Raw genomic sequence first — 15,162 nt, 5'->3', positions numbered from 1 at the left:
CCCGGGTAGCTGTAATTCACCCCTTGGCTTGCCCTCAGACATGGTGAGGACAGCAGCACGTAATCAATGGCAGGCTTGCTCCTATTAATCTTGTTCAGTAAGGGCCTGATCCTCTTTCTGCAAAGGGCAAGAGGACAGTTCACACCAACTTCAGTGTAAGCAGGAGAGTGTCCCAAACACTAATGGCTTCAGCAGCAGCAGGTGTTCAAGGGAACCCACATCAATCTTCACTTTTGTTGAGATTAAGACTTTTGCCACCCTGTGCTGGGCTGGAAGTCAAATACCCATGCAACCTGACTCTCCAGCATTAGGTGTGAAAGGTGTTGCCACGCAAAGCTCTCTATGCATTTTAACTGCAAGAAAGATTAACTAGCCCACTTGAAAAATGAACACCTTTAAAAGTGCTCACAATTACCTTGAACTCTTATATTTAATGATCTTCTGAGATTGGAAGGAAGAAGCACTTCCTGCCATGAGGAGGGTAGATTTCTTACTTTCCAGTGGCAAAAGTCTCCCTTTCTTATGATTCTTAGGCCTGGAACCAGGTACAGATGTGGGGTTTGGGTCAGAGAAGAAAAACAACCATTTCATCAGCCTGAGACTTGGGCCGGAGTCATTTGGAAGCAGAGGAGCCCTCATTTCAGTCTCAGTCTGCCAAGACTGTGAACTACCTGCACTGGGGCATGAACTTTGTACTACTGTGCCATAGTTAATTTTTTTACAACAGCTGTTCAAAGATATTCAGAGGCCTGGAATGCTGCAGTACTTCCTAAGAAGGTAGATTAAGCTCCACTCCTACAGGGATTTCTATCTGTAAGTATTAATTTTGTATTGTGTAAAATTCATGTAAGTCCTCCTAGGCCCAGGCAGAGGACACCCATGGAACAGGCTAAATGCAGTCCAGCTAGTCAGGAGCTCAAGAAACACACAAGTTATACGATTACACAACCAAACACCTCATTTATTGCATGTAGAATTCCAGTTAGGGGCATACAGATGTGCATAACTCAATCATTCAATGTCTAGTGTCTAAAGTTTTCACGTATTTGCATCATTTATGTTGCATAATGCAGAACATATACACGCACATGAAAGTTTATATATACAAATGGGCATGAATATAGTAAATATTTAGATTTTCTGTATAGATTGAAACAGAAAGAGAGAAAGGCATGAGCTACTTGAACTCCTTCTACTCCTTTAATATGATATATGATTGTTGCTGTTTGATTACCGATGTAAGTGGTTCAGTAGATAGGTGAAATGTATCTCATGAAAATACTTTTCATATCATGTTGCCCTTTGAAAATGAGTCTATTTTTTATATGATTTATGCCTGTGTAACAGGATCAATTTTTAATTTCAAGGTAATGAGAGGTGTGAGTGGCTATAGAAACACAGCAATTTGCTTGCAATTACTCATTATAACTTCTAGTAGTACTCAGAGCTGTTACTGTCTTTTAGTTGTTTTGAGGGCTTTGCATTATAAACCAGAAAGAGTTAAGCAACTGAACTTTATTTTTGCAACTGTACTGTTGTTAATACTTGATAATAGATGAATAAACGCTTTGTAGAGCAGTTTGAAATAAAGCGATATGTAATTAGATATTTGCCTAGAAGTGGAAGAGAGTACTACTTTGTATTGGTTGGAAATAATTTTACTCAAATGCAGGATAGAAGGGATCTTCTTAGGGAATACATATAAAGCAACCACACACATGCATAAACTTTGCATACACACTCATCATCTTGTAGATACAATACCTGAATAAAATTTGTGTTTTCATATTTTTTTCCTGATTCAATATAGGTAAATAGTTAAAATCTTTGCAGTGACTTCATGTCCCATTGGGAAATACAGTTTAATTCCAGTTCCCCTAAACCCTGGATCACCCCAAAGTGACTCTGGTCATCCACCTCTGCAGGGATGGGTCTCACCCAATCCGAGGTCTGCCAGAGGTGGGAAGGCAGAACCTGTGAGGTTTAAAGGTCTGAGCGGTGCTGAGACACACTGTGTTGGGGGCAAGGTGAGCTGAACCCCAAAATACCTCCTAATGACTTTTGTCTAGACACTAAAAGTTAAAATAGAAGTGGGAGTTTGCTCCAGTTAATTAAGTGTTTTGTAGGCACCAAAGTATTAGTCCAAGTCATGTTTTGGAAAAAAATACTTGGGGTGGTAAATATCTTGTTGTGCTTCATGCATCTGCATGTGAAGGTAAAGTCCCCCCAACCCTAAGATGCCATGCAGCGGCTGCAGAAATGGCGGCAGGTGAGGACACCGAGGTCCCCAGCAGCACTGTCAGGGCTCCCAGAGCAGCCTGGTGGGGTCAGTCCCTGCAGGTTGGGGTGCATGGGTACAGGCATTTTTCAGTGGTTTTTTTTCTATGTCAGCAGCTGTGACTGCCTTTTCATGTTGCAATCGTCTCATGACAGGTATTGCTGAAACCACCAGGCTGGGCTGCTTCAGTTTCTTGTGTCCAGCAATGGCCCATGCCAAGAGCTTGGGGAAAGGTGCAAGAAAGGCTGGTAGTGGTTGATGGTGAGGGTAGCCTGCCTCTCGTGGGCATCTCTTCGTTGGTGCTGTTTGGTAGCTGCAGTATTGCAGGAGGGTTGAAGTTCTTTCCCAGTCCTGGAGGAGTTACAAGTATTTCATGAGAGTATTTCATAAAGAGGTACGCAAAGGCTTCATATACTGCTTTGATGATAATCTGAATACTCCCAGTTAATTAATTCTTTTGTTATGACTAGACTGGCCTAGGAGTCACAAAATCGGCATTTCAAATTCCAAAAGGCGGCGTTGCTTGGTCTGCTCCATTTAGGGACGAGCACACTGTGAAGTCTGTATTAGGATCCACCTCCCTTGTACTCCATGAGAGTGAGGGATATAAAAAATTTGTGTTTGCATTTGATCTTCTTTTCAGCTTAATGTTGCCCTGGAGCACTCTTTTGGATGGGGGTATTTATTGCTGGGGTTTTTTCCCCCTTTTTCTGTCTTGCCTTGTACTGACACGTCCTAATACCTTGCAAATATACTCACTAGGTAACAGAGAAACAATGCGGGCTCTTGCCAGTTGTCAATCATATGATCAAACAGCACAGCACTGTATGTCCCAAGTCAGTGATGAATTTACATCCAGTCTTGTCCAGCACACTTTCTTACTCTGGATATTAAAGAGAGTATTTAGATGTGGAAAACTGGAACCAGTGAGTCTTTGCCACAAACTTACGAGCTTAAGTCCTTCACAGGTTGCCGCAAAGGTCATTAATTTTTTTCCTGAGCCAGGTAGGAGCAATGTCACCTTCACCACTTCACCCTGCATGTGACTCCAGCTGATCTTGACCCACAGCCAAGATGCTGGGTGCTAGCTTTATGATTCAAACTCTGGCATGCTGAAGATGGGAACTAAAATGTAAGACTTCAGATTACACTTTGGCAAGATCTGTAAAATTCAGCACTAAACCCCTTTAAATCCTTTTGGTTAAAGCTTCATTTTTTTTCAAAGGTTAATGATCATCAGAATGAGTTGCTGCTGCAAATAAAGAGCATAAATTAGATTACAGTAGAGCTAATAATTTTTCTTTCATGCTCTTTGTATGCAATTTAAGCTTTAGCTCTGAAAGATTGTTTTACTCACATGGACGGAAGACTTGCTCTACTTTTCTCTTTAGGAAAAGAGTTGAGACACCAACTAATTGACAACTCCTGCGTATGGTGAGTTGAGAGCTCCAGTACAAGCCATTGCCCAGTGATCCTGGTTTTAATGCATTTCCGGTACGTAGGACAGATAGGATGCAAACAGTGCTCCCTAATTTTGTTAAAGCTTTATTTCAGAGGTTTGAGGACACAAATATCTATGGGAAGAAAAGATTCCCCTTTTAGTGCAAAGCAATTGTTGCAGTGTTGTAACTGTGTCCATGAGCTCATGCCTATGGCATTTCTATAAGGAATCTTAGGCTCACATGTGGTCTGCTCACTGTACTGTTGGCATTATTCCTAATGGCTTTCCCTCCATCCTTTTCCCTTCTCTCTGGTCATCTCCCATGCTTTGACCTTTTCCAGTCCTATGTCCCCATCCTCCAATACTTGCTAAAGACTCTGCAATTCTCCCAAAAGCTCCTAGTCTCACTGTCTACCAGGCTTCAATGGTATCAGCTTATGTTTGACATTGGGTGGACCTAGACAAAGTTTTAGCATGCCTTTTATCCAGGACAACTCAGTGTTCAGTGTACTAGCAATCCTAACATATCAGCTTTTCACTTTTCCAGTAACTGCATCACATATCTGTGTGTAAGGTATACCTCATCTGTTTCCTCTTGCTAGACATGAATCTTTTATAGCTTTGTATAGAAATTTTTCAGCAATAAAAATAGAAACACTGATGTCAGTTCTTGATAAGTAACTCATATCAAATCACATCCCACTGGTAATCTGGCATAGCTCTTTCTTACAAAAGTATTATGTGAATGGATGCCCAAAATAACATTTGGTGTTATTAGGAGTATCAAGGTCTTATCTGTAATAACAATAACTACTGAAAATCCTGCAGGAATAAAACAGATGATGGTTATTATATTAAAAAAAATGTGAGTTTCTAATTTCCTTGTGTGACACGATTTATTGCGATTATTCCAACCTCATCATTAAATGTCACCAGTGATAACATAAGCTTCAGAAAAACTAATCTTCACAAAGGTTTTCAGGTCTTTTTTCCAGTTATAAAAATTATATAAAAGTCATTTCACGCTGGGATGAAGTAAAAATCGTATTTTCTTTCACAGTTCCTCTGTGAGTTTTCTCTGAAACCATTACATCTGCAACTTAAAAGTATGGTACTATGGTACCAGATACATTAGCACAGAAGATTCAATTTAGTTGTTAAGAAAAATTTTGGGAGTGTGAGGGAAATGAAGGAATGCAATACATCTCTGGGGACAGTAGTCATTCTTTAGCCCTGGAGGTATTTGTTAGGTTAGAAAAAAACCCAAGAATCATACTAGGATAGGTGATCTTGCCTTAGCATAGAGGCTGCATGAAACAATCTTTTGAGATTTATTCTAGCCCTATTTTCTTACAATTTTATGTTTTAGCATTTCCTACTGCAGATATTTTATAGGAGTAATAAGCAATAGTAAGTAATAATTGCAGGAGAGGAGCTGTCAATAACCATTGAAACCTCTAGGTACAAGAGAAATCAAGTATGAAATCAGTATGAAAAGACTGAAATAAATTAACAATATAGCTGACTTAACTGAGATGAAATTAAATGCAGCCAAAAGAAACTGGAATAAAATTCTGAGGAGACTATTAGAAACTAAGTGGTGTTTTTGTTCACGTCTAAACACCCATTGATATGTATGTGTTTATATACATACAACATATGCACATGTAGATAGAGATCTTTATTTGGGCTGGATGTAAGGGCATAATTATATGAACATAGGTCCTGTGAGTCACCTCTAGGACTAATTTGACTGTGAGATCATAGCTGGAGAAATGAGTATTTGGGTAATGTTGGTTCTGTCCTCAAAATACGCTAAGGCCCTGCTCTGCCTAGCTGTGCAATACATGTAAGAGAAGGCTCTGCTACGTCTGGCAGGGCTCTAACTGCTTAGGCACAGCTGGGAATCAGATGGGGATGAAGGCTCAGTCGTTTGGGAAGGCATTGCTAGGCTGATGCTAAGAAAGGAACCTGATCCTTCTTCATTGTGACAATTTGATTTCCTTCATTGGTCTCTGGAAGTGACAATGTGCTGAGAATGAAGGATTCTGCTGCTCAGAAAATACTAAGTAAGCCTTGGTAGAGTGGGGAAACGCAACATACCTGTGTGGTTCGCAATATTTTCTTAACTGAGTGCTTGCAAGATTTCCTAGAAGGGAGAAAATCCACAGGTTTTGCCAGCTTACAATTGTTTTGGCTTCCCTCCCAATTTCTGCAATAAAATCTCCATCCCGGGAGAATTATTCAGTGTTCACCACAGCATCTAGCCTGAACGGTCACTCTCAGTTTTGCTTAAGTTGCAAGTCCTCCTCTAAAACCGCTAAGCAAAGGCGGCAATTGTATGTTCACACCAGAGCAGAGCGCGTGAACTTTCCTTCACGTATCGTTACATGTTACAGCTGTGACAGCTACTCACACTGTGGTTCTGCATTAAATATAAGACAGAGGGCACTATCCTGCAGACAGTTGCTCTGGCCAAAATACTCGTTCCCATGGAGAGACATTAAAGCCGATTTTGCACAGGATTGTTCGCAAGCAAGTAAAACTGGCACGTGAGGCAACCCAGGTGGAAGAGCTTCCAAGAGGACTCCTTCTTGGAGTTTTCTGCAGGTCTGCACAGTGCTTACAGAAGTAACTGCCTAAAATTTGCAGTGCTAGCAGGGATTAAATTCTCTGTGCCAGACACAGCCATTTTTAGAAGCTTATCCTTTGATTTCTTTCTTCTTCTTTTTTTTTTTTTTAATCATAAAGGGCAAAGAAATTGATAGGCAGTAGTTAGGCACAGAGCTATGCCTAATCAGGCAGTCTCTATGTATTACATTTCTGTATACAAATTCATAAGCAATGATGACATTTCAAGGGGTTTTCTAGAATTTCCGTAACCTTTCTGGATCTGCTGTGTATGCCAACAGAGACATGAGTGCATGCACTATAACACCAGCATGGCTGTTCCGAGATTTTGCTCATGGTCCCCTCCTAGCCATTAGAGGTATCCAGAAATCCTCGATAAATATATAAACCTCTCAGAATCTCTCTAGGCAAAATTATTAGAGCAAATAGGTTGTTTTAGAGAAACCGTAGATACATGAGAAGCTCATTTGTTGAGGAAGTCTTATTAAAATGTATTGGATCTTGATCACGCACATGCAATTACCTTGCATTGCTAGCAGGGAGAGAGCAAAGCAGAGCACAGCAGAGAGAACAGCAACCTCCCGGTGGCCTGCTGTGTGCATTGCTTTGCGTAAGGCATGAAGATGTACCACAGCAAATAGATAAAGCTTTGTTTGAGGAGAGTGGGGAGGGGAAAATTAGCCGGCCCATGGGTGAGCTATGGCGGCAGCTGAGGCCAGAACATTCCTTTTCAATTGAATTTTCCTGGCATGCAGCTTCTAATGTGTTCTCCCCTAGAACTGCAAGAAAAATCAAAGTGGTTTTAACATCTTCCAACATGAAAAAGAGGAGGCATTACCATGCCATTCCATTGCTTTATTGGCTTATGGAAAGAAAGAAAGAAGAATTTCTTTTGATCCCACACAAGAAGAACCACGTCTGTTTCTCATTGTGAATTCAAACCCCATGCACAAGGAAAAGGAAACTAAGCTTGCCGTAGCTCTGTCCAAGCACATGTAGGGGCACATACTTAATGCCTGACTTTAAGAAATGCTTTCCACCGAGCCCATCCCGTACAGAGTGGAGTGGAGGTGGTCTATTCTGATGTAGTTTTGAGTCACTTCAGTAATGCCATGGGTTTATTGCAATAAAAAGTTTGGTGTGAACATTGTACCCCATGGGTGTAATTTGGTAATAAATTACACACTGATTTCATCTCTTGAGACACTGAATATTGAGTTTCTCTTTCTTTTGAGTTCTTTTAAGTGTGCTTCTTCAATGTAGCTTTTCTCAACAGCCTGCAGTCAGCACCTCAAACAACCGGTAAGCATAAAGGTGTGTGTTTATGTGCAAGAGCATGCATGAGAGAAGGAAAATAGGGGACAGAGAAGGAAAGGGAGAAAGAGAAACAGAAAAGGAGAGAGAAAGAGAGAAAAGGAGAAGGAAAGAGAGAGAAGGGAGAAAGAAAGAAAGGGAGAAAGGGAGAAAGGGAGAAAGGGAGAAAGAAAGAAAGAAAGAAAGAAAGAAAGAAAGAAAGAAAGAAAGAAAGAAAGAAAGAAAGAAAGAAAGAAAGAAGGAAAGAAAGAAAGAAAGAAAGAAAGAAAGAAAGAAAGAAAGAAAGAAAGAAAGAAAGAAAGAAAGAAAGAAAGAAAGAAAGAAAGAAGGAAAGAAAGAAAGACAAGTGGGAGAGCGCTGCCTTTTACTATGTCTATCCTGTGTTTATGTTCTGAATTATGTTGCCTTATTGTAAAGAAAGCACCTGGGTAAAAGGAGATCCTTTAAAGAAGTACAAGGACTTTTTGTAAGGGCGCAGTATGCATGTAAAGTGCTTGCTCGTCACTTTATTGAATTCTTATCCAGGCATTATTTAAACTGTTTCCATATGGCACAGGTCTTTTTTATAAAAACCCACCCACTCAGATACCATATTAAAAAAGGCTATCAGATTTCTTTGGCATTGTCTGATTCACAAATCCCTCATGGCTTTAAGCCAATAGGTTTGTCTGCTCTATCCATCTAAAAATAGATGCTCCTCTCAGGTTTTGTGAATATTTTACCTGGAACTGAAGTCAGGCTGCCAGGGCTAGAGTTACCCAGTTCTCTCTCTAGTCTTTTTAAGGATCACAACATTTCTATTCTTTCACTTTGTTTCTTTTTCAACTTCTGACATTTACAGAAAGTTAAGCATTCTTCTGAACATGTGTAGAAGTGTCAGAGTTGCTAGAATAATTGTTTGCTGCCCCCTCTTTAATAAGAACTTTGACTTCTTTTCTCATTATTTTATACCCTTGTACGATTTAGAGTTGATGAATTCTAAATCTCTTGTTGCTGTTATCCTCTTGCATCAGTGCTGTGCTGTGCTGTCCGCCTCTATAGATCAGTAAAGAGCTTTTCCCAATTCCCAGCTTCTCTGTAATGTGAGAGTTTACATCTTTTTTCTCCCCCCCCCTTTTTTTTTTTTTGATGCAACTGGACTAGAATGCAACTTTTGGGCACAGCTCTGAGAAACAGGTGGTTGATAAGCTGGGCTAGGACAGGAGTGAGCTGGTGGTCTGAGCTGGAGGCAAACCTCTGAGCAGGAGGATCCTTCTTGCATCATCCTTGCTTCCAGGAGTTACGGAGAAGAAGGGAGTAATTTGCTACTAATCTTCTTTCTCACACTAGCTTAGCCACTCTGCATGGCAGATAGTGGTGAGGGGATGGAGCCAACCATTGCCTGTCTCCTACTCACCACCTCCAAGTTGGCCCTATTGAAGTCTGCTATCTGAATCCAAAGACCCAACTGCCCCTGCTGGGTGGAAAATGTTTCTCATTTCTCTCTGCAGATATTTAATCTGAATTAAATGACAGTAAGAGAAGTGTCTGGTTTAGATAAGTGCCAAAGCTGCAGTGATTATTCAGATCTTGTCAGAGCCTCTTGTACGGAGTTATCATGAAACCGCTCGTGAAATAGTCTATCTTGTGGTTTTGGCACAGTACGAGCTTATAGCTTCTAGCAGGGAGGATAGAAACAGCCACCCTGCCTCCAAATATCTGGCCATAGCCAGCAGTGGGGAATACAGGGATAAATAAAAATTGAAAAGACCTTTAAAACAGAACGCGGGAAAGTCAAGGGATGTTGCAATAGTTTAAAACCCATTCCTATTTTATCTGATTTCAGATATATCCCCTCTGATTCCTCCACTTCCAAGAGCACAATGTCTACTATGCAAAGTAGCCTTTGCCTAGGGCTGCCCAGACAGCAAGTGTCTCCTGCCTTGCAATTCCAGGGATATCACAAAGACTTCCATCATGCCATCACCTTGACATCATCAGGAATGACAACTGCTTGTTTTCCTTGTGACATATTACTCCAAAACAACATAAATGTCAACTGGCTGCCTGCACATATTGCACTGGGAGAAAACAGCGTTGCTCTGAACCTAATTTGTGGGCAAACTGATATGCTTATATATTTAAAAAATTGAACAGAAGTAGAATATTCCAACCCAAGGAATGGTTAAAATCAAATTTGCTTCTTATTTCTTGTGCCACCTCCCCTTTCACACTGCTAGGACAGTTTTCCATAGATTCTTACCTCTTGGTCCCAGCCAGTTTCACCTCACTTGTGCTGGTCCTGGCCATCAGCATAAGGCTGTATTCATTTGTCTCAGACCTCTATCTGTTTAGTGATAAAATGATCCTAAACAAAAAATACTAAATGTTGTTACCTCTCTCACTGCAACAAGTGTCTTGACACCCTGTTTGGTTTTGAGGAAAATGGTTTATTGAAAAAAGTGACACCCAGTCTCTGTGTTATCATCAAACTTCAGAAAGGGAACCCAAAGGCTTGGCTTTGGAACAGGATTCTCCTTGGCAGGAAAATGTATAAAATCACTGAAATTAAATAGGAATCTTTGTATGCTCCAGCAAAGATATGTTATACTGATGTAATGCCTTTGACAATTTTGTAAAAGGTGAGTTCTTTTTAGAGAAAAATGTGTTTGATCCAGCATCATTATCTTAGTTTGAAATTGCATAAATAATTGGACATGATAAATCCAGTTAATTTTAAACAGCACACTTAGGAAAACATAAACTTTAAAAATTGTCTCTTAAATAGGCGTAATCTGTCTTCTAACTTTGACAGTGCACCTCTTTTTTTTTTTTTTCAGGTCCTGGCTGGAATGGTGGAAATAGATTCGCGACTGTTCTTGGGACAGTTCAGAAACAGTACATTAGAGCTGAACCACCGCATATTCAGAGATTAACTCTGCCCTGTCATGGCTGCAGTTTTAAGAAAACTATTTCAAGGACTGATTGTAGTATAGTCACACTATCATGGAGCTCTGTACAGCCTGCAAAGCCACTCCAAATAGCTATCCAACCTCTTGCGTGGGTTTTGCAGCCTGTGCTGTATTCCTGGCTGCCACAGCTAAATCTGCTACCACTACCCAGTTTCAATACTGGGTAAGTATCCTGTAAAAGGGTAGGCTTACATGGCAGGATCTACAGGGCACTCATCACTGTAGTGCAAATTCTTGTATTTAAGTTAGTGGACCTGTTCTTGCAAGCCAAGTTATTCATATGCTTATATGTTCGCTAGGTGCTGATATTATGCACGGGCCTCTTTTTAACAAATGGAGAGAGTCAGCACTTCGAGTGCAGTTTGCATATACATAGCTGTAAATTAGATGCATCTGAAAAATTGTACTCACTACACATAAAAGAAAGATATTAAGGCTTCCAGGAATTATGCAGAAGGTAGGAAGTGTTGCCTGTTATTGTCCCCTTAAGAAGAAATGATAAATTAAAGGAAAAAATACTACACTCATGAAACACTCCCAGTACACAGTAAAAATAAATTCAAGTAATAGCAAAAGATTAAGTTGTAAAGATGTCTACATTACACTATGTGTTATATTATGCTATATGATACTTTGCAGCTCTACTATTATATTTTCTTCGTTGTTTTTTTCTTCACCTTGCAACAGGGCATTAGCTTTTCTTTCGCCATGACTGATTACCGTGCAATTGCTCAAAGTTGAGTAAGTCTGGGCAATCATGAGCATAATGCATTGCAAGAGAGTCCATTTTTTGTACTTTCTTCTGATAACAGAGAGGCTATGTTTACCAGAATAATTTAGTAAGTATAGTTTTGTCATAACGCTTCGAAGTAACTACAAACCTCTGACAGCTGCAGCTGTTTTCAGACCCTGTAATGAAATGGAAGATGAGTCAGACTGACACTCTGCCAAGGGATACTTCCAGTGCAACACAACCTCCTTGATACCTCCAGGGAGGAAAGCAGTGTCAGTGAAGAGGCGGTGTCTAGAAAGGTTGAGCCAAAATATGCCTCAGTGACAGATCTCAAGAAAGGACCTACATCCCCTGGAAGGGAAGTTAGTAGATTTAAACCTGTTCATCTCAGTTTGACACTGTCAGCCTCATCAGTTGAACGGGCAGACCGTGTCTGCTACACAGCGCTTACTGGAGAATGTACTTGAAGATGTGCGGGTCTGCTGGTAGCAGGATCGACAAGTTTGAAGGGTCCCACTGACTCAAAGATGTGTCCTCCAGTGCCTTCTTCCAGAAGCTTCACTGCGTGTAATGTTGTAAAAGAGAAATGTGGGTAGACTGTGGGTAGACAAATGAACGGTTAAAGTGGTGGGCTGCACATACAAGGTAGCAGATTCCAAGATGGAGATTCTTTACTTTAACAAAAAAGAGGGGGGGCAAGTGTAAAAAGCGACCGTGATAGATTCTGTCAATAACAGAACAGCATACAGGGAATTAAACCCAGGAAAATTTAAAGCCACAACCTTATAATCTTTGCTATGTAGAAAATATTAGAAAACTACAAGGTTTTAGAAAATTATTGCTCAGTTCTTAGCATTATGAGCTTTTATCAAATGGGATGTGTGACCTGCTAAGCAACTCAATAAATGTCATCTGAGATATATATGCAACTGGTCAAAGGGCATCCCAGATATGAGTTCCTATAAAATTAGATATTTAGTTGATACTAAGGAGGAGAGAGAGCACATTTTGTTCCCCCAATCACCTCCAGCAAGCACACTTTGCTCTTTGATGTGCTCTCATTTGCTGAGTAAATAGAACAGTATTTGGTGTGAGCTTGCTGGCTCCTGGCAGCACCATTTACTAAATAGCAACAAAATTAAGGGCTGATACTATTTACAGTGGACCTTTCTGTGATAAGTTAGTCGGTTTTTCCATGCAAAATGCTAAGGGCAGGAAGGGTTTAGCGTCTAGGACAGGAGTAGAAACCAGCTTTGTAAGAATACAAGAACTCTCTGCATCCTGTCAGAGGCCATTTAGTCTGCAGTGTTTGCTAGTATGAGATGCTACAGATAGAGGGTCAAAATCTCGTTTAAGTCAATGTCTTTCTAACTGTTGGCAGCTGGATGTTCCTTTACACCTGGAAACACAATGGCTGATATACCCTTGATTTTTTTTAGCTTGTGTAACTGTGGGTGAGACAGACTCCTGAGAAATGGGTAGCTCTAGGGACAGCTGAATTTGTTCTGACAAAACCTTTTCTTCCTGTGCAAGAATCAAGTGCTGGCCACCCTTGCCCTGCTCTCTACAAGTGCTAGGAAATAACATCTTTACCTGGAGGGCAGCAGAGTTTCTTCAAGGAATGATGGATTTTTGCATTTTCCTTGAATTCCCAGAGGCCTCTTCATACATTCCCACCAGCACCTGCATCGAGGAACACTTCTAGGTTCAGTGGGATTAGTACTTGGGGAGAAGCATACCTCTGTGCAAATATGTTTGTTCATACACTAAAACTGTATGAATGACCATGGTTAATCTAACATGTTGGTTGGCATCATTGTGGCTTACTCTAGAGGTATTTCAGTTATTAAGTTGTTTGTATTATCTTCAGACTAAATAACACTTTGTGCTTTAACCTCACTTTGTAACCCAAAAGAGGCTGAAGTTATCAATAAAATCACTTGAGTGATTTACGTCGCTTTGGTACTTTCCATCGCTTTCAATCTTTTTACTGCTTCCTCCTTTTTCATCATGCCAAACTGTATTACATATTCTTACTCTCCTAAGGTCTGAAGGTCCTGTAATCCAGCCTTATCTTTCTTTGCTTGCATCTCTTTCATCCTACCTGTCACAACATCCAAATGTTTTCTTTCACAATTCCCGCTTTTTCTGAGGCCTCTTGTAGAAACAGAATTACCTCTTAGTTCTAGTCTATAACTCTTCCATCTTCTTGTTTAAATTCTTCCTTAAGTTCTTATTGTCCTGAAACCACTAACACCCTCTGAATTAAAACTTGTGTGTGTCAGTAGCCTTCTTACAGACGTCTGACTATCAGGACAAAGGCAGTCTTATCCTGAGATTTATACAACTCCCAAATCAGGATGAAAGTTGACCTGTGTGGTGTGCCGCCCACCTGCATGGCAACAGGAGAAGATACATAGGATTTTAACTTTCTAATCCATTGTATAACTTGCCCAGTTCCTGTGGATGACATGTCTACTCCAGTTGGTGGGCTTAGCAGCTTTAAGTAAGCGGGAACACAGAGGTGGACTTCTCCCATTTCAATTATTTTCATTGTCACTGGCAAAGGGAAATGGAGATTTTTCATTGTTCTCAATTCTTTAGGTATGAGAAGCAGAGACTGGCTTCCTCAGGGTGACAGTGGTAGAGGATGGGATTAGAAATTCTGGTTTGCATATTCACTGTTAAGCAGTATAAGTTCCATTGGTGTACCTGATCACTTTTAGTAAAATAAGACTACAGTTTTAAAAACTGAGAGCCTGAACTTGGGTTCTTAAGCCCATATTCAGATTACTGTGACTAACTTTGACAGTGCTGCATAGACTGCAGGTCCCTGTGACAGCTTAGGGCTCCTGAAAACTAGACTAAAATTTGAATATTGGGTTTGGTAGCCACCTTTAAATTCTGTCTTTTTTTGTCTTTTTTTGAACCAGGCACAAGCATATTCAGGAAATTATGTGACATTCACTAATGTGACATTTATCCCTATTCATAATGTTTAATGCCAAGGAAAAACGATAGTGCTACACACAACCTACTGGCTGATCCTTTTGACATTGCAGAAATCTGATAGTTTGGTTTTTTTCCCTCTATTTTTATAGTTCTCTGCAGCCTGATCCTTGGCAAAAGCACATGACAGACAATAATTGTGGAATATTAACAAAAGAAACAAGAGAGGGTGAGAGATTTGAGACAGAAGATAGGAGTGAGCAGGAATATGAAGAAGAGACTTAATAGTCTCTCCTGGAATACACTGGAAGCCCCCGGACACATTAGCCAGGTGGCCGCTGGTGGAACTAGCAGGAGGGTTTAAGAAGAGGTCATTTTCAGGTAGTCCCAAATACCAGACAGACAGAGGTTGTCATTGCAAAGCTTTATGCAACAGAACGTGAGAGTCTCCCTGGTCCACTTCAGCGTGCAGCTAGCATCGCTAGCTGAGATGAGTGCTGAAGCTATCTGTAACTGCCAAAGGAGGGTGAGAAGAAATTAGCAGAGATGATAGTAATTGCTTAAACTGCTAACCCATACCTGTGAGAAGGCAGTAGTAGAGGGAGTGTTGAGTACCGTCCAGCTGACTTGGCCAAAATGCCTGTAGGAATGATTTGCTGCGTGACTCACAAGGAAGAAACGTTGTGGCTGACAGTCTGGGGCTGTGGCTGGTTCCTGCTGGGCAGGGCAAGGGATGCACTGCCACTGTCTGCCTGAGAAGTTTATACAAAAGAGCATTTTCAACCATATAAATGATCATTTTACTGTAGATATATTTCAAGCCACAGAACTTTTTTAAATTTAGCACTTGAAAGAAAAAAGTTTG

At 40.6% G+C, this 15,162-nt stretch overlaps 1 long non-coding RNA gene across 1 annotated transcript; it reads right to left on the bottom strand.

Moving 5' to 3' along the window:
- Positions 1-11,466: 11,466 nt before the first annotated feature.
- LOC142600063 (uncharacterized) lies at positions 11,467-14,935 on the bottom strand. The gene is made up of 3 exons (XR_012833524.1): positions 14,877-14,935; positions 12,942-13,031; positions 11,467-11,945 (listed from the first exon to the last, which is right to left on the bottom strand). It is a non-coding gene; the product is annotated as an uncharacterized LOC142600063 (long non-coding RNA).
- Between the last annotated feature and the right edge of the window lie 227 nt (positions 14,936-15,162).

Source organism: Balearica regulorum, chromosome 1 (assembly GCF_011004875.1).
Source record: "Balearica regulorum gibbericeps isolate bBalReg1 chromosome 1, bBalReg1.pri, whole genome shotgun sequence".
Classification (NCBI taxonomy): Eukaryota; Metazoa; Chordata; class Aves; order Gruiformes; family Gruidae; genus Balearica; species Balearica regulorum.
This window is presented reverse-complemented; position numbering and strand designations above follow the sequence as displayed.